We start from the raw sequence: 19,659 nt of genomic DNA on the forward strand, positions 1-19,659 counted from the left end.
TCGTTGTAAGAGCTGACCATTTAATAAATCTCAGACTTTGGAAACAACTCCTTTTAATTTTGCACGTGTGATGGGGATTAATGCATGACAGTCCAACGAAAGCTTTGTGTTTTCCCCAGGACTCATGAATCAAACAACAGGATGACTTTCTAGAGCCATTCTTCCTGCAGCGGCAAATGAGTGGGGCATTTTGCTCAGGGACAATCGGTCTTGAACCCTCCAGCCCTCCGCGGTCAGACGACCCTCATCAATAGATGTCTGGAGTCCAATTGAGTGTGTGGGTGGCAAACACCAACACCTCATTTTGATGAAAGAGCCCTACAATGCCATTACCAAGGGTGATGTTTTAACAGCAAATCTGGCATATAACTCTTATCTAAAAAATTACTAATCTTCCATCAATGGTGCATTACCTCCCTTAGGAGTACATATGAAAACCCCTTTGTGCTAAAAACAGTTAGCATCCTTAAAATTGTGACCAAAAAGCATGCCTTGATATCTGGCAGCTGCTGACTCTGATCGAGTCCTTGTCTGTGCTTATCTTGTCACAGGAGCAAATTTTCAAGTTTATATATGGCAGCAGTCCTAATCAATCATGGGTCTTGGCTTCTTGGATTCTCAGTGCATGATAGTTATATGAAAATCCTTTCACAGAAACCTGGGATGGCAGAAGACAAGGACATTTAGTAAGTAGGAAGAACGAAAGAATTCACTTGGAAATATATATATATATATATATATATATTTTTTTTTTTTTTGATAAAGCTATCCAATGCTTGTTGCACAGAAGAAAGCATAGAGATTTGGCTCTTTTTGAAGAAGTAGATACCCAGAATTTGGGGGAAAAATCAGAAATACAAAATAAGTTTATGATGCCTAGACTGAGGTCAAAGCATTAAAAAATGTATTTTATTGGTTTCTCATTGCTAAATTCATAGAATGAAGAAAGGGAAGGATGTAAGTACATAGTCTTTTTTTTTTTTAAGTTGGAAAATAACACAGAATTTGAGTGGAAGACAAATAACAATTAAATGATCATTTCCTTCTTGGAGAAGACAAAAACATTTAGTGAAATATACAGGACACAAACCAACCTTAAAAATCATGAAAAGCACATATACCTAAAATTTTACCATCAACAAGAATTTACTGGATACCCAGTAGGTTTAAGACATTATCTTTGGCTTCTGCCAGGAAAAATAACGTGAAAAAAATGCTGTAATTTCCAAAGGTACAAAAGCCTGAGACTCGAGTCCAGCTGTGCTGTCACTAGAGTAAGCAAGTGATCACATTATCTCCAAATTTTTATTCTCTCACATGATAATTGAGAACAATGTTTATCTAATAGAGTTGTTGTGAGAATTAAAACAATCTATCATTTATTTTATTGATTTAATGAACACCTACGGAGCACTGTCTGTATTATGGCAAATTCTTGAATTCAGAATAATATGGTTGATAAAAAAAGAAAAAAACTACCCCCCTCAAGTGACTTAAATTCTGGTGGGAAAGATGGACATTAAACAATATGAAGTAATAAAATAAAGGTATAGGAGGCAGCAGATAATGCTAAGTACTATAATAAAGTAGGTGCTGGGGATAGGAAATGTTTGGTACTATGAAATTTTATGTAGGGTAGCCAGGGAAGCTATGGAAGGCTCCATATAAAAATGTGAATTTTGGGTAAAGGCACAAAGTTGTTGAGGAAACAAGTCAGGTGGGTATTTGGATAAAGAACATGGTAGGGAGATGGTTTCCTGACGTGGAAGCAGGTCTAGTGTGCTCAAGAAAGTGCAAGAAGGCTGATGTAGCAGGAGAAGTAGATAGGGTCTGGACAGGATGTGGGCTGGTCATGTACATGTCAGTCCACCAGAAGATAGAATTCAGGTTCTTTTTGTTAGTGAGAAGCCACTGGGGGGTTTTAAGCAGAAGACACATGGGATCTGGCTTATTTATGCCACCATCCCCCTGACTACTGTGTATTTAGGACTCTAGGAGCAGGAGTGGAAGCAGGCTATTGCAACAATGTAGGAGGGAGGTGACAGACTAGAGCTTGTAATAAAGAAGGTGAGAGATGGTCAGAGCAAGCAGGATTCTATGGCAGACGGACATGGAGTGTGTGAGACCAAGGGGTACAGAATAACCCGTGGCTTTTTGGACAGAACAACTGGAAAGACTCACCGATAACCAAAATGAAGAAGCCTGTAGGAAAAACAGGTTTGGGGCAGAATGTCATGAGCTCAGTTTTGGACATGTGAATTGTGTTCTACCTATTTGTTATAAAGTGACATGTTGCACAGGTAAAGACATGAATATACAGTTCAGGGGAGAGGTGTAGAAACTGGAATTTGAGTCTCCTGTCATCTCATATAGATGCAGTTTAAAGCAATAGGTTTGGATAAGATCATTAGATACATACCAAGAGATTATGTCAAATAATTGGGTCTATGAGTATCTTACCTGTTGGAGATCAGGAGAGAAGATATTTTAGCAGAGGAGGCTGGAAGGAGCAATCAGGATTTGAAGAAAAGCAACAGAGCTTGGGGTTCTGAATGCCAATTAAAAAAAAAAATCCAGGAGGAGGGAGTAATGAAGTTTTATATTTGCATTATCACTTGTAGGTGAAATAAGATGAAATTGAAAGATAATCACTGATTCAATGACCTGGATGTGTAAGAGATTCTGTTGCAATTTTCTTTCTGTTAACATAGCAGATAAAATAACTCTACCTGTTTATTTAATGCAGTCCTTCTCAAAAAGTTTGCTCCCATGACTCTTTTGAGAATACATTGGTTCCTATAATTCCAACTGGTTGAGTTGGAGTCCATTGGACCATAGGTTAATAGCAAACTGTGAGTGGGCCGGTCAGTTTATTTCTCCAGGAATTTAGAAATCCCCATGTTTAAGGGACTTGAAGTAAGGAGAGATAAAAGTAAACTGGAAATGATGTGGAGAAGGGAGGAAACAGGTTTCAGAAGTGGGAGAAAAACCTAGATTAAATTTAAATGTATTGCATTTGAGAGGAGATATCCGCAAAATTCCTCACAGACGCTGGGCCAGGTACTGGAAGTCACAGCATGAACACAATTTTAGTGAAACTCACAAGAAGCAAATGGGAAAAAAGGCCCCAGTTATAAGAAGATCTAGAAATTTTAACCTTGAGATTACATTTTAAAGCAGCCCTAGGCTTTTGGTGCCCACAGACAAGCATCATGGGATCAGGACAGGGGTCAGAATGTGACTTCGCTGTCTTGTAAAATTTTGAAACCACCTCACTAGAGGGGATGAGGAGAAAGGTATAGACCAAAATAATTTTGGAAATTAGTCAAGTCTATAAAACTAAGTAAAATACATTCTATATCAACACTGGACTCTTGTTGATGTAGCTGTTTCCACAGGGGCACCAGGTAACAATTCTGGTGCCACAGGTGCCCACTACACCAGGACAGCTATACAAATGATTGGTGTTTGGTGGAGGCCAGATTTCTCAGTGTCCAAGTGAAAGCATACAGCGAGGAAGGGGGAGGAGGCTGGAATGATCTATGCGACAAAGGTTGAATTATACAACAATAACAAGTAAATTGTCTTATTGCGACCACGTTTCTTTATGCTTTCCATTTGCTCTACCTCTTTCATGGTTTGTTTGATCTCTCATCATCCCTTTGGACGTTTTAAAATTGATTTTTCCTGTTCAATTGTCCTCTAATACTTTGGATTTTATGAACTCCCTTTCTATAATTTTATTTTCAAAATCCAAAAATCATCATTATTTCTACTTTTCCTCCCAATATTTTGTTCAGCACTTTATCTTGGTTTTATATACTATCGTTATGTACTATCTTTACCAACATTTTGTATGTTATCTTGTATGTTTTCTATAACCTCTAAAATTAGATGTTAATAGTATATCTTCTCTGGAGAGATGTCTTTCTAGGTCTTTCACACACACACACACACACACACACACAATTTTAAAGATAAACTTATTTATTTTAGAGAGACAGAGAATGAGGAAGAGTGGGGAGGGGAGAGAGAGTCCCAAGTCGACTTCATGTCCAGCATGGAACCCTATGGGAATCTTGACCTCATGATCCTGAGATCATGAACAGAGCCAAAACCAAGAGTCAGAGGCTTAACCAACTGAGCCAGCTAGGTGCCCCTTTCACCTATATTTTGAGTGACTTATTTTCTTATAGTTGAGTTTTAAGTGTTCTTTGTATATTTTCAGTACAAGTCCCTCATCAGATATACGTTTCGCAAACATTTTCTCTCAGTCTGCAGCTTGTCCCTTCATTCTTTAATAGGGTCTGTGTCAGAGCACAAGTTCTCTTGGTGTTATATGTAAAAACTCATCACCAAATCCAAGGTTACTTAGATTTTTTTCCAAAAGTTTCATAGCTTTTTCTAATTCAGTGTCAAATTGTTTACAAGCCTTCAGTGTAAATGCTATTGTGTCGTGGAAATTCAGCACAAGTTTGATCCAACATCCGTTGTAGTAAGCTAGAAGGTTACAAGAGAATTGGAGCATTTAGTGCAAGGCCACACATATGGAAAAGAGGCATCTTACGCTTGCAGAAATCACTGAAACGCAGAACAGAGTCAGCAGAAGCAAAAACTCAAAATCAGAAGCGATTAGGAACCAGGTAAACTCTATGAAGGAATCCCCAGAAATACTGAGATCTCACTGAATCTCCCTTTATTTGAGGAATGGACATTTGAAGAAATTTTATTTGAATCTGAAAAAACAAGGTGACACTGACATGCAGTAGAGTGACAAGTGGACCTTCTCTTTCTTGTAGTTATTGTTACCAAAATAGGACCACTATGAAGGCTTTCCAGAATCTTCCTTTTATTTTACTGAATTAGAAACCATCATAGAGAAACTGGGTTGGTGAGCTAGGAATGCAATAAAATCCCAGATGGCCAAAATCATGTCTTGTTCCTCGTTACATTACATAGATAGGTACTAAGTAATTGTTTGTTAAATTTCTGCTCCTCAAATCCATGAGAGAAAAAAAAAATGGATCCTATAGAGCAGGCCTTTAGTAACAGCAAAAAGGAATCTGTTTTAGTACATCTTACCATAACTTTCCTGGAAAAATACAATTTTCAATTATAATGTAATCTTATCTACAGTAGAATTGTTAGAACACCATTACTAGCAAATGTTGGCTACTTTAGGAAAATGAAATCATAACATGTCTTTAAGTTAAGATTTGTTCAGGTCTTGGGTGCCTGGGTGGCTCAATGGGTTAAAGCCTCTGCCTTTAGCTCAGGTGATGATCTCAGGGTCCTGGGATCAAGTCCCATATCGGGCTCTCTGCTCAGTGGGGAGCCTGCTTCTCCGTCTCTCTCTGCCTACCTCTCTGCCTACTTGTGACCTCTATCTGTCAAATAAATAAATAAGATATTTTTTTAAAAAAGATTCTTTCAGGTCTTTATTCCTCTAGTAAGTACGTTTTCCCCGATTCTACTGTAAGAGCTCTATCCACCGGCACACACCTAGCTAAGCCACACTGCCCACAATTCTATTTATCTACCAAGCAAGTCTCTGGGAGCAAACTCGAGGACCACTTATGAACAGGACAGATTCAAACAGAAGACACCAGACATTAACAGAGATCAACACACCCTGGTGTTTCCCTTCTGGTATGTGATGCTATACAAAGAACAAAAACCTTGTGTTTTCAGAGCCTTTTTACAAAGCACTTTCACATAAATGATCTCATTTATCTTTATATTTGAAGTAGGGAAAGCAAATATTTTCCTGTTTTTTAAGATAAGGAAACATAAGCAAAACGGCTAATTGGCTTAGCCAAGGTCACACGGTTGATAAATCCTAGAACAGAATCCCCAGTCCCTATCTGTTTTTGCACTATGTTGCTCTGCTTCAAACAAACATGAAATTGCTAAGGCTCACAATAAGAAATGCTGCTCACCAGGATATCCGGTGCCTACTTCAGTGAGGTCACTTAGCAGCTTCCAAAGACTCATCTGCTTTAGAGGGTGCTGTGTACTTTTTTGAAAAGAGTCAATAATGATTTAAATCATGGCAAAACTGTTGGTAGAACACCACTTTAAGGGGGAGCATGAAAGTCTCAAAATTCTTGAGCAACAGAAAGGTACTTAATATTCATAGACACACAGTGAAATATTCTACACAACAATAATTAATAGCATCATGACAATGTGTCATGTTTTATTAAGTAAAAACTATTTTGACTTGCTTTTAATACCCAGATTTATATATATTGATGGGTAGGATGATTCATAATGCCATTTTACTATGGAACTACCCAAGTTTCACTTCAGATTTTAAACTAAACAATTAATTTTGTCCATGCGCACCCTCTCTGAACAGACTGACATGTATTTGTCATTTATTCTCATTATACATGCAAAATAAGTTGCAGACGGCAATATCATCGAGCTGTGTGCTTACTGTTTAATATTTATAGGGTTCCAGCAATGATTAGGCAGTACTTACAACAAAATCCCTGCTCCTCTAGGCACATAAATTCTGGTGTTATGATGGACTTTGTAGTCAAGACACCTGTTTCATACTTACCAGCAGGTTAGCTCTGTGGATATGCAAACCCGCTATGCTGCTGAGCCCCAAGGTCACAGATTTGCTCCCCCTGTCATACAATTAACACTGCTTTGTGCTAGAGCCGTGAGCTGCGCTAGCAACTCCAGGAACCATCTGAACAACACACTCCCCTGGTTCTAGGCACAGGGCAAGATGGATGCCAGACGGTGAATGAATCCGTAGAAACTCAATTTCACTACTGGAAAAGGAGCTCAAAGCATACATGCTCCTGACAAATCCTGAGCATGTGTATAAAAGCCTACTCATTCTAAAAAACAAAATGAAACAAGATGGGATTGGGAGGGAGACAAACCATAAGTGACTCTTAATCTCACAAAACAAACTGAGGGTGGCTGGGGGGAGGGGGGTTGGGAGAAGGGGGGTAGGGTTATGGACATTGGGGAAGGTATGTGCTTTGGTGAGTGCTGTGAAGTGTGTAAACCTGGCGATTCACAGACCTGTACCCCGGGGATAAAAATATATGTCTATAAAAAATTAAAAATTAAAAAAAAAACTCCTTATTGCCCTGTCTTCGTTGATTACCATGTTCATTCTGAGTATTTTGGCGCTGAAAATTTTATTTTTACTTTCCCTTGGTACCAAACCCCATCCGGTCTCCATCTTGATGATGCCAGAAGCACCCGTGTGTTCTCTTGCCCTGAGAAGCTGCCTGTCCAGGTGCTCTTTGAGAATATTCTTTTTTTTTTTTTTTAAGATTTTATTTATTTATTTTACAGAGATCACAAGTAGGCAGAGAGGCAGACGGAGAGAGGGGGGAAGCAGGCCCCCTGCCAAGCAGAGAGCTCGATGGGGGGCTAGATCCCAGAACCCTGGGATCACGACCTGAGCCAAAGCGGAGGCTTTAACCCACTGAGCCACCCAGGCGCCCCGGGAATATTCTTGATGAATGAGACAAGATGACTACAGAGATGGGAAGTGATGGGCAGTCAGAGCACTCATCATGGAGATACTAGGGGAAGGGTTGCTTTCAAATATAGACCAGGACGGGGAAGGGGCGGGGGCGGTAGGGAAGAGCAGAAGACTTCAATTTTGAAATAGGGTACCGAATAATTCAGAATGATGTGAGTGGCTTTAGAGGTAGTGGGCACGCTGGCAATCTGGAGAGTGAAATTAGGAAAAGAAGATGAAAAACTCTTAATTCTTATGATATTTCTTTAAGCTAATCATTGAGAGGTAGTAAGTGGAGTGCATGTGCCTAGGGGTGGAAGGTTACAGAAAGGATAATTGCAATAGTTCACGTGTTAAAACCTGAAATCGAGATGGAGATACAAGCACCTCAGAAGATACTATAAAAGACAATATTTTGGATCACCTCTTGTAATCCTCACATCTAAGTTCCAAGTATATTGTTCTACAGAGGGGCGGGGAGGGAGGGATGGCATTTAGGGACAATAACAACTTGAATGTGGAAAGATTTTTTTTTAAGCATTAAATTCAGTCTGGTACTTTAAAACTAAGTTATCACGTGATTTCTGTGCTTCTATAGCAATTATGATGGTGATAGCAACGTGTGTGTGTGAGAAAGAGCATTCGTTGCGTGGAGGTGGTGTAGAGGGAGAAGAACCACTCTTCCTTCTCCCAAAGAAGAGAATTTTAATATGATTGGGTCGGATTCCCACATACAGATATGTCTGCACATTTTGATGGGCAGAGTTACTGTGAAATATGAATTTTTCTTACATTTTCTCTGTTCATGGGTAGGAAAAATGCATGGGGATTAACTAATTTTTATCTCCACCTGTTTTCTTCCACCTGGCGTGCTTCTGTTCAGGAAGAAAGGGATTTCCCTCTGTAAGTTGGAATTGATATAACATGCTCCGGGCTAGCCTATGAAGTCTTATACCAAATGATCAATTAGTGGCCTGGCAAATAATGCATTCAGAAGTTTATTTCCCTTTACCAACAGTCCGTGAAGGAAAGGGAGGTTCTCACTGAATAAGGGCAGAACCTTCTAATAGTGTCTTAAAACCCAACACTGTACATGAGAGATCTCTCCAGAAACTTCCCCCAGAGAAATCCATCTTCCTCATACACTTTGAAACCATATGGAATAGTTGGAAAGTTAGAATTAAACATCCCCAAAAGAGGTGACCATAGTAGCGAGGAGAAATCAGCTGTGAAAGTGTGGATTTGGAGGTAGTCTTGTGGTAAGTGATTCTGAAAGACCGTGCATGTCCATCTCAAGAACATCACCCGCTTATGAAGATCTCTTACTTCACATGGGCATGTAAGTGGTTGGGGGAAGGAGGGTGGGGGAACTGAAGGAGCACAGGGATGGAGAGTCGGCACCTGGGCCCCATACACCCTGCAAGAGCTGGGGACAGAGGGGCAGCTGGGCAGGGAAATGGTACAATCCACATTTCCAAAGAAACAACATGAATCCATTTATGTTAGGAAAAGAGGTGACTAAAGAGATTATTTGCCTTATCTGAGTTTTGTTTTGTTTGTTTTTTAAATCTGGATCCCTAGAGAAGGAACTAGGTGAATATGATGCGTTTTCTCAAAGTCCACAGCCTGATGTGGGGTGGGGGAGAGTCCTAAAAAAAGTTGGTTCTGAGACCAGTTGCTGACACCATACACTTGCTGTGGCAAAGGCATTTGTTGAGACACTGAGCATCGCAGACACCATCAGCAAAGCACTGGGCAGTGCCCTCCATGGCCCAGCACCCCTCACTCCCACCCGGGGTGTTGCCCCTGACTCACAGGACTTGACAGCAGCACCCCTTTGCACCCGCTCCCTAGTCTCTGCCAGCCCCAGGATTGGACCTCTGAGGCCCTTCTTCCGGGACTTTGAAACTGAGATGATGGCTGATCCATGCTCTCTTGGAGACTAACCAGCAACAGGACTGGGGTTGGAGCCACCTGTGGCCAGTTTGTATTTTCCCCTGTGGGTCAGATAAGCTCTGGCAGTCCCTGTGTAGACACAGAGAAAAATCAGGCAGGTATGCTCAACGAGTCAAAGATGGAAAGAGCTAAAATCACCTATGATGCCCCGATTTTGCCCTGAAGTCTGGCCACTTCCTCTCAAATTTGTTCACATTAATGCAGGTATGGCACTTCTAAGCAAAAGACATCAAATGGGGGGTCGGTGGAGGGAAATCATCCCAACTTGAATCAGTAGTTAGATATTATTCTACGGACTTTTCTAAAGTCATGAGACTTGTTTTTAGTTGTGAATTGGGGAAATAATTTCATTGTCTTAAAATTGAACTTGGCAGTCTTCAAGAGTAATTAGGAGATTTTCCTGGGAAGTGAGAACTGCTGTGTCAGCAAATCAGCATCAAGCCACGAGTAAGAAATTCCTCCTGGGACAGGCCCAGTGTGCTTAACGTTTTTCCTAGGCTTAGAAGTTTCTAAAGAAATCACAGTTTCTGAGGAATCAACATCAAAAGATGCAGCCTGGCATACCAGTTGGGTGGACTTTGAATTCTAGAGCTCTAACGTCCTATATTCTCCAAAAATCAGCTTCACCTCAGTAGAAATTCCACGTCAAAAATGAATAAACACTCTCTTGGAAATACAAATACAAATTACATTTGATCTTAGCAAAAAAAACAAACAAACCAATAAGCAAACAAATAAAAAACTCCCCCACTATTTTAGATTATTTCTTAAACAAATATATTTCCCACTACTTATATCTTCTATGTATTATTAAAAATTCTTTTCCTCTCCTGACCTCGCCCCACCCTATTCAGAATACTGTTTCCTTTCAATGTTGATTTAGTCCCAAGTGTAATATTTTATGTCATTTGACTTTCTTACATTCAAAATGTCCAGGTACAAGGGGGGAAAAAAATCACTAGAGGACTTCAAATAAATCCTCCATGAAAAGGTTTTCCTGTGTCAACGGATGTAGAAAGAGAGCTGCCCCTGTTGTTTCGCAAACAATGAATCTTCTCCATCCTATAAATAATGGAAAGGGAAGTCTCAGAAAGGATTTTTCTAATTCGGCTAGCTTCAGGCTACCTACCCAGCATGCCTTCTTGTTTACAACTGCAAGTACAAATGTATGATATTTTTCCCCCTTTTCACTCAAAACATTAGCTTTTTGGCTTATAGAATTAACCTCTGCCATGCATCTATGCTGTTTGCTTGCTGTTGCTATTTTAAACACTGAATCTGTTTTGTGCTTTTTACCATAAGCCTCTTAGAGTGTTATATAAGCTGCTACTCCATGAACTCTCCTTTAATCTCACATAAGGTAAATGTTAAATTCTCACCGAAATTTACTGATGGACAAAGGGAAAGTTATAAGCATTCAACAGAAGGTGAGTATTCTATATGAAACATTTTGAACATCGATAACCATATTAATCATGGTTCTAGCTTCTGAATATGCCCAATGATACAACCACGTGACCACAAGCATCCAAAAGAAGCCCCCTCCCCCCTTGCCTATCCTCCCCCCCCGCTCCCCCCCCCCCCCCCGCCGCCCCGCTGCCCCATCCCCGAGGTCTTGACCTCCTCCCACCTGCCAAGGAGTTCTCCTGGGAGAGCATAGTCCACAGGGCTCAGGGCTAGACCCCAAACACCCCAGGGTCAGCCCTTGTGCCCCAGAGCCTGCTGAAATTGTTCAAGCTAGTTACCCATTCCTCAGTAAAACCACAGAAACCACAGTAAAGGCTTTCCCCAGAGCTCTACCCTTCTCTGCCTCCTACCTGACAGGAGCTTTCTCATAGGGCTCTCCCCAACATGGTATGCCCTCTTTTTTTGGAAACTCTGAGTAATAAACTACTTTTTCAATAGAAATCATTTCCTCATCTGTTGGCCTTACAGTCTATTTTTAAAAAGGGTCCCCTTTGGAGACCCAGGGCTTCCCTCCTTATTTCTACTTCCTTATTGCTTTTCTTCTTTTTTTTTTTAAATTTTTTATTTCTTTTCAGCATAACAGTATTCATTGTTTTTGTACCACACCCAGTGCTCCATGCAATCCGTGCCCTCTCTAATACCCACCACCTGGTTCATAACAAATTTTTTGGCTTGAATTATTCAGGTTATGTGATTCACCTGTTAACCCATTACTACGTCTACACAGGCCATGGTACAAAAGTATGACAGCAGTTCAGAGATATAGTTATACCCCAAAGCCAAGAAATGGAATCAAATAACCCTTCCACATCACCATTGGTTCCAAGATGCTGAGATTTAGTCAAGACTTGGAAATATGCTGATACTCCTATTTGTAAGGCTAAAATAATTCTGTCTGCTTTGCAATTCCTTCTCTGTCTCCATTTTTTTGGTTTTTATGTAAATTTTGCTGAAAGAAATCTGATGTATATGTTCTGGGGAGTCTAGGAGGAGGCAAACATGTAAACGTTGTAGGCAAAAAAGAATTTTTTTGTGTTCATATTTTTGGAAAACTAGCTGCAATTTTTTTGGTGCCCCCGCCAATGTAGATTTAAATACTGCTCAATGACTTTGATGGAACTCTAACTATTCAAAGCCCAAGTGCATTTAAAAATGAGATGACATGGTTGCTTAGGTCCCATCCTGCTCAATCAGCAGCCTTCAGTAATCTTATAAGGACCAAGTGGTCTCAGATGCCATGTTCAAATTTTCAACCAAATCAGAACACTTAGTTTGCAATGGCATGAAGAAAGCGTCCGCTCTACTGGGGTCACTGATCTTCCTGGTCCACATCACTTTCATTTTGTGCTGTGCTCTCTAGGACACTGCAACTTACTAGGACACTGCAACTTACTTTCATGTACACTGAATGTCCACTTATTAGGAGAAGGGATCTATATGAATGCACCATGTAGTAAATGACTTCTTAGTATTGAGACTAACTCAACATAACCGTGAAAACTTACAGCGATTTATTTATTTATTTATTTTCAGCATAACAGTATTCATTATTTTTTCACCACACCCAGTGCTCCATGCAATCTGTGCCCTCTATGATACCCACCACCTGGTACCCCAACCTTCCACCCCCCCCACTTTAAACCCCTCAGATTGTTTTTCAGAGTCTATAGTCTCTCAGGATTCACCTCCCCTTCCTCCCCTTCCAACTCTCTTCTCCTCTCTAACTCCCCATGTCCTCCATGCTTTTTGTTATGCTCCACAAATAAGTGAAACCATATGATAATTGACTCTCTCTGCCTGACTTATTTCACTCAGCATAAACTCTTCCAGTCCCATCCATGCTGCTACAAAAGTTGGGTATTCATCCTTTCTGATGGATGCATAATACTCCATAGTGTATATGGACCACATTTTCCTTATCCATTTGTCCATTGAAGGGCATCTTGGTTCTTTCCATAGTTTGGCGACCATGGCCATTGAAGCTATAAACATTGGGGAACAGATGGCCCTTCTTTTCATGACATCTATATCTTTGGGGTAAATACCCAGGAGTGCAATGGCAGGGTCATAGGGAAGTTCTATTTTTAATTTCTCGAGCAATCTCCACACTGTTCTCCAAAGAGGCTGCACCAACTTGCATTCCCACCAACAGTGTAAGAGGGTTCCCCTTTCTCCACATCCTCTCCAACACATGTTGTTTCCTGTCTTGCTAATTTTGGCCATTCTAACTGGTGTAAGGTAATATCTCAATGTGGTTTTAATTTGAATCTCCCTGAGGGCTAGTGATGATGAACATATTTTCATATGTCTGATAGCCATTTGTATGTCTTGATTGGAAAAGTGTCTGTTCATATCTTCTGCCCATTTTTTGATATGATTGCCTCTTTTGTGTGTGTTGAGTTTGAGGAGCTTATTATAGATCCTGGATATCAACCTTTTGTCTGTACTGTCATTTGCAAATATCTTCTCCCATTCCGTGGGTTGCCTCTGTTTTTTTTTTACTGTTTCCTGTGCTGTGCAGAAGCTTTTGATTTTGATGAAGTCCCAAAAGTTTATTTTCGATTTTGTTTCCTTTGCCTTTGGAGACATATCTTGAAAGAAGTTGCTGTGGCTGATATCAAAGAGATTACTGCCTATGTTCTCCTCTAGGATTCTGATGGATTCCTGTCTCACGTTGAGGTCTTTTATCCATTTTGAGTTGATCTTTGTGTACGGTGTAAGAGAATGGTCAAGTTTCATTCTTCTACATATAGCTTTCCATTTTTCCCAGCACCATTTATTGAAGAGACTGTCTTTTTTCCACTGTATATTTTTTCCTGTTTTGTCGAAGATTAATTGACCATAGAGTTGAGGGTCCATATCTGGGCTCTCTACTCTGTTCCACTGGTCTATGTGTCTGTTTTTATGCCAGTCCCATGCTGTCTTGGTGATCACAGCTTTGTAATAAAGCTTGAAATCAGGTAACGTGATGCCGCCAGCTTTATTTTTGTTTTTCAACATTTCCTTAGCGATTTGGGGTCTCTTCTGATTCCTACAAATTTTTGGATTATTTGCTCCAGCTCTTTGAAGAATACCGGTGGAATTTTGATCGGAATGGCATTAAAAGTATAGATCGCTCTAGGCAGTATAGACATTTTAATAATGTTTATTCTTCTGATCCAAGAGCATGGAATGGTCTTCCATCTTTTTGTGTCTTCTTCAATTTCTTTCATGAGTGTTCTGTATTTCCTCAAGTACAGATTCTTTACCTCTTTGGTTAGGTTTATTCCCAGGTATCTTATGGTTCTTGGTGCTATAGTAAATGGAATCGATTCTCTAATTTCCCTTTCTGTATTTTCATTATTAGTGTATAAGAAAGCCACTGATTTCTGCACATTGACTTTGTATCCTGCCAAATTGCTGAATTGCTGTATGAGTTGTAGTAGTTTGGGGGTGGAGTCTTTTGGGTTTTTCATATAAAGAATCATGTTATCTGCGAATAGAGAGAGTTTGACTTCAAGAGCATTGAATGACACATTGGACCAGATGGACCTCATAGATATATACAGAACATTCCACCTTAAAACAACAGAATACTCATTCTTCTCAAGTGCGCTTGGAACCTTCTCAAGAATAGACCACATACTGGGTCACAAATCAGGACTCAACCGATGCCAAAAGACTGAGACTATTCCCTGCATATTCTCAGATCACAGTGCTTTGAAACTGGAGCTCAATCACGAGGAAAAGTTCAGAAGGAACTCAAACACCTGGAAGCTAAAGGCCACTTGCTTAAGAATACTTGGATCAACCAGGAGATCAAAGAACTGAAACAATTCATGGAAACCAGTGACAATGAAGACACTTCAGTCCAAAACCTATGAAATACAGCAAAGCGGTCCTAAGGGGGAAATACATAGCCTTCCAAGCCTCCCTCAGAAAAATTGAAAAATCCAGAACACAGCAGCTGTCTCTACAACTTAAAGAACTGGAGAATCAACAACAAATCAAACCAACTCCACATATAAGAAGGGAAATAATCAAGATTAGACTGAGATCAATGAGGTAGAAACCAGAGATACAGTAGAACGTATCAATGAAACTAGAAGCTGGTTTTTTGAAAGAATCAATAAGATTGATAAACCACTGGCCACACTAATCCAAAAGAAAAGAAAGAAAGCCCAAATTCATAATTATGAATGAAAAGGGAGAGATCACAACTAACACCAAGGAAGTAGAAACAATCATCAGAAGTTATTTTCAACGGTTATATGCCAATAAGCTTAGCAACCTAGATGAAATGGATGCATTCCTGGAAAACTATAAACTCCCAAAATTGAACCAGGAAGAAATCGACAACCTGAATAGACCGATATCTAGTAACGAGATTGAAGCGGTGATCAAAAACATCCCAAAAAACTAGAGCCTAGGACCTGACGGATTCCCTGGGGAATTCTACCAAACTTTCAAAGAAGAAATAACACCTATTCTCCTAAAGCTGTTTCAAAAAATTGAAGCAGAAGGAAAACTTTCTGACTCTCTTTATGAAGCCAGCATTACCCTGATCCCCAAACCGGGCAAAGACCCTACCAAAAAGGAGAATCTCAGACCAATATCACTGATGAATATGGATACGAAGATTCTCAACAAGATCCTAGCAAACAGGATCCAACAGCACATTAAAAAGATTATCCACCAGGGCACCTGGGTGGCTCAGTGGTTTAAGCCTCTGCCTTCAGCTCAGGTCATGATCTCAGGGTCCTGGGATCGAGCCCCACATCAGGCTCTCTGCTCAGCGGGGAGCCTGCTTCCCCTTCTCTCTCTGCCTGCCTCTCTGCCTGCTTGTGATCTCTCTCTGTCTATCAAATAAATAAATAAATAAATATCTTAAAAAAAAAAAAAAAAAGATTATCCACCATGACCAGGTGGGATTCATCCCTGGTCTACAAGGATGGTTCAACATTTGCAAATCAATCAATGTGATAGAACAAATTAACATGAGAAGAGAGAAGAACCACATGGCCCTCTCAATTGATGCAGAAAAAGCATTTCACAAAATCCAGCATCCATTCCTGATTAAAATGCTTCAAAGTATAGGGATAGAGGGAACATTCCTGAACTTCATCAAATCTATCTATGAAAGAACCACAGCAAATATCATCCTCAATGGGAAAAAGCTTGCAGCCTTCCCGTTGAGATCAGGAACAAGACAAGGATGCCCACTCTCACCACTCTTGTTCAACATAGTATTAGAAATCCTAGCAACAGCAATCAGACAACAAAGAGAAATAAGAAGCTAATAACGTGAAAGGCTTATCAACAGTTGCTTCTTTGGATTTTACCTCAGTAAATTTCATCCACTCACCCTTAACAGAAACTTTAACAAATGCATCATAACTGTCATACGTATGGATGATAGAACATAAGCTGTAAGCACCAAATATCAGAGAAAAGACAACTTTATTTTAATTTGACTATGGAGTGAAGACCAAAAGAAGTGAAATTTCCTTCTTCATAATGTTCTAAGTTTGGAAACTGGTAAGTCTTCTCAGTATTCAGGAGCAAAACACCTTATCAAGAGTTCAAGAGCTGATTGCTGAATTTTCAGGAATGTTGTAAGACTGTTGTTTAACAGAAATTTATTAATAATCTCTAGGTAATCTCTGCTGATTCATCTCTGTTTAATAATCCATCTCTGTGTGGAGTAGAGTCATGTTGGCCAGTGGACATCAGCTATGATGGGAGAATTCATACCACAGAAATCAGCAAATGCTGCAAGTCAGGCCTTGACTTGCTGTTTTGTTGATTGTCTAGACATAAGGACATGTGGAAAAACATCAATTAAGCGGATTACATTTGAAAGTACTTTCTGTCCGTAGCCGTTACATTATAAATGGCACAAAATTTAAGTAGATGTTCCAGGATTCAGAACTATTTTCCAATTCAGAAAAGTAGTCTTTTATATTACTGATGAACTACTAAAGTTCTTCATACATCTTTGTTGTGTCACGTACACCTTGCTCATTAATGTAAATGAAAATCTTAACCAATATTCATGTCATGAATGCACTTGGTACTCAATCACAACCATAAGTTGGCTATGAAAACACTTTTAACAGTTTTTTTTATTTTTTAAGACTTTTATTTATTTATTTGACAGATAGATGTCACAAGTAGGCAGAGAGGCAGGCAGAGAAAGAGGGTGGGGAAGCAGGCTCCCTGCTGAGCAGAGAGCCTGATGTGGGACTTGATCCCAGGACCCTGAGATTATGACCTGAGCTGAAGACAGAGGCTTAACCCACTGAGCCACCCAGGTGCCCCAGGAAAACACTTTTAAAAAATATCATTGGAAGCATTCTGCAAAATTCAATTTCCTATATGAAATTTACAATAGGGTATTACATTATTTGTAAATTACTTGCTACACATCTTTGTTACCAGCAAAATTTATGATAAACTTATGCATCTGAATAGATCCATTTTTATTTGGGAGCTGGGTGTTAAACATTTACCTACAGACTACTGCCTATAGTAACCTGTGACATTTATCCTAGAAGATGAGACTGCTTACAAGGGCCTTTCATGTGACAGCCTTGTTTTACAAGCTCAAATTATTTAGAATTGTACTGTCTTTTTCTGGTCAAATCCATTCTAGGTAGTAAAATTGTGTGTGAGAATCTTCAGATATTTAATAAAGCATATACAACTGTGACATCCCTAGGTAAACGTCAAGCCTATGTAAGGACAAATCCAGTGAAAACCCCTCTTCTTTCCACCCTACAGTCTGTAGCCACTTAAAATAAATTTCCCAATGTGCTTTCAAATTGTGTTTAGCCCCAATATTTGTTACTTTTATGGAGTTTTTAATTTGTATCTTTAATATACAAGAACAGCTAAAACCAGGAAGATATTTTGTTTTCATCAAAATCCCAAATGGGACACATATTTCTCACTTCCTCAGAGACATATCTGGATAATAGTTTAAGTAATCAGATGTAGCTACATGAACTTGTGTTATTTTTCAGAATATCAACAACCTTTACAAAAACATTTCTTACTGCTTGAAGATGGTGAAGTATTCAGATCTTAATGTGTTAAGACTTTTCAGCACTGTAAGTGGGAAGAGGATGGACAGGAAGTGACCAGTAATGCCCACCTACTTTGTGTTCCAAAGTCTTTACCCAAGGAAACAAAACCAAACAGCAATGAGGTGGAAGCAAATTGGAGCAGATGGTACATGCCTCTAGACGATTTATGTTCTTGCTCTGCAGTCCCTAAGTGGTGCCTGTAACATTCTCCCAGTCCCTAGGGTTCTACTAGACTTGAGAGAGAAACCAAACTCTTCCTCTGCCCTGAACTGGCACACTCAGTTTATGTCAGTCTTCTGGATGAAATCTTCAACACACGCTTAGCAGGGAAATAGATGGGAAAGCATCGCATACAGAGAGTACCAGAGGTCCAGAAGGTGGAAGACATTGAATATATTCTGCTTCTTCAGTGCTGTCAAACTCCTAGGTTTTATGGGTTGAGGAGCACGTGCTTTGGTTCATCTTTGAAGTCCAAGCTGCTTGGATTTCCCGCTCCCCACCCCCCATATAGACAATTCACTAGGTTTACAACAAGAATGGCCTCTGTTCTGGTGATTTGATTTTGTTGACATTTGGTACTTAAAAAGAACAAAGGTGTACAGAGAAACTAGACAATATGGTGAAGGAGAAGCTACAGAATGAGGCAATTGCTGATGATTTTCATGCAAGGACAGCATCGCTGCTTTCAAGGGTTTGTACAGTGAGGATGTGGACATCAGTTTGTTTTATGCTACTTAGAATCCTCTCCAACACACACACACACACACACACACACACACACACACAGTTTTTGCAATAATTTTACAGAGAAATTTAAAATGGAAATTTGTTATCCAAAGGAAATGGTGCTTTAAAAAATTCATTTTTCTATCTCCAAGCATATAACATAAAATATATACGTAGGAGGGAATTAATACCCAAAAATGTTCACTTTGAAACTTTAGAAAGAAAAGATGTTCTAAAATCTAAATTCACTGCTTAAAAAAATATTGCATCCTCTATTGCGTGACTCCCAGCATAATGATTATCCATAGATATTGCTACCAAGAACACCAGGGAGCTTGACACTAACTGCCTCTCATTTTCCCTCCAAGGGGATATGAGATATGATGAATCTCCATATCACCTTCTTGTCTAGCCTAGAGTGCATCAAGGTTAGATTTTGTGAAAAGAATCAGTGTTTGATCAAATCTGAATAATACAGAATATTAGGGGTAGAGTTCTCATCTGTCTTAGTTTCTAAACATCCAATATTCACTTTAATAAACAGGAGATCCAGGGACACAACATGTGACACATTTCAGTTGACCAGTAGGGCAGGACACAGGTTGCCCAAAGGAGGGACCATGCCTAGCCTTTAGCTTGAAGGAGAGTTGCCCAGAGGCCCCTGCATTCAGCCATCAGAGCCAGGGACTATGCCCACATCAGCAAGAACAATTTTAAGAGGGGGACAGAACTGTCTTCCCAATCAAACTGTTTCCTTGGAAGCAGAAGACATTGACAACAGTGATTTTGCTCTTTTCTGCATTTGCAGTTAAGAGCAGAAGATTGGTTTCATTTTCTGTCTTAATTTGAAAAGCATAACACAGGACAAATTTTGGTTTCCAATTTTCATGTAGGCCATTATTTATGGAAATGAATTTTATCAAAATTCTCAGGTTTTTGGCCTTC

Source organism: Neovison vison, chromosome 1, assembly GCF_020171115.1.
Source record: "Neovison vison isolate M4711 chromosome 1, ASM_NN_V1, whole genome shotgun sequence".
NCBI classification, from domain to species: domain Eukaryota; kingdom Metazoa; phylum Chordata; class Mammalia; order Carnivora; family Mustelidae; genus Neogale; species Neogale vison.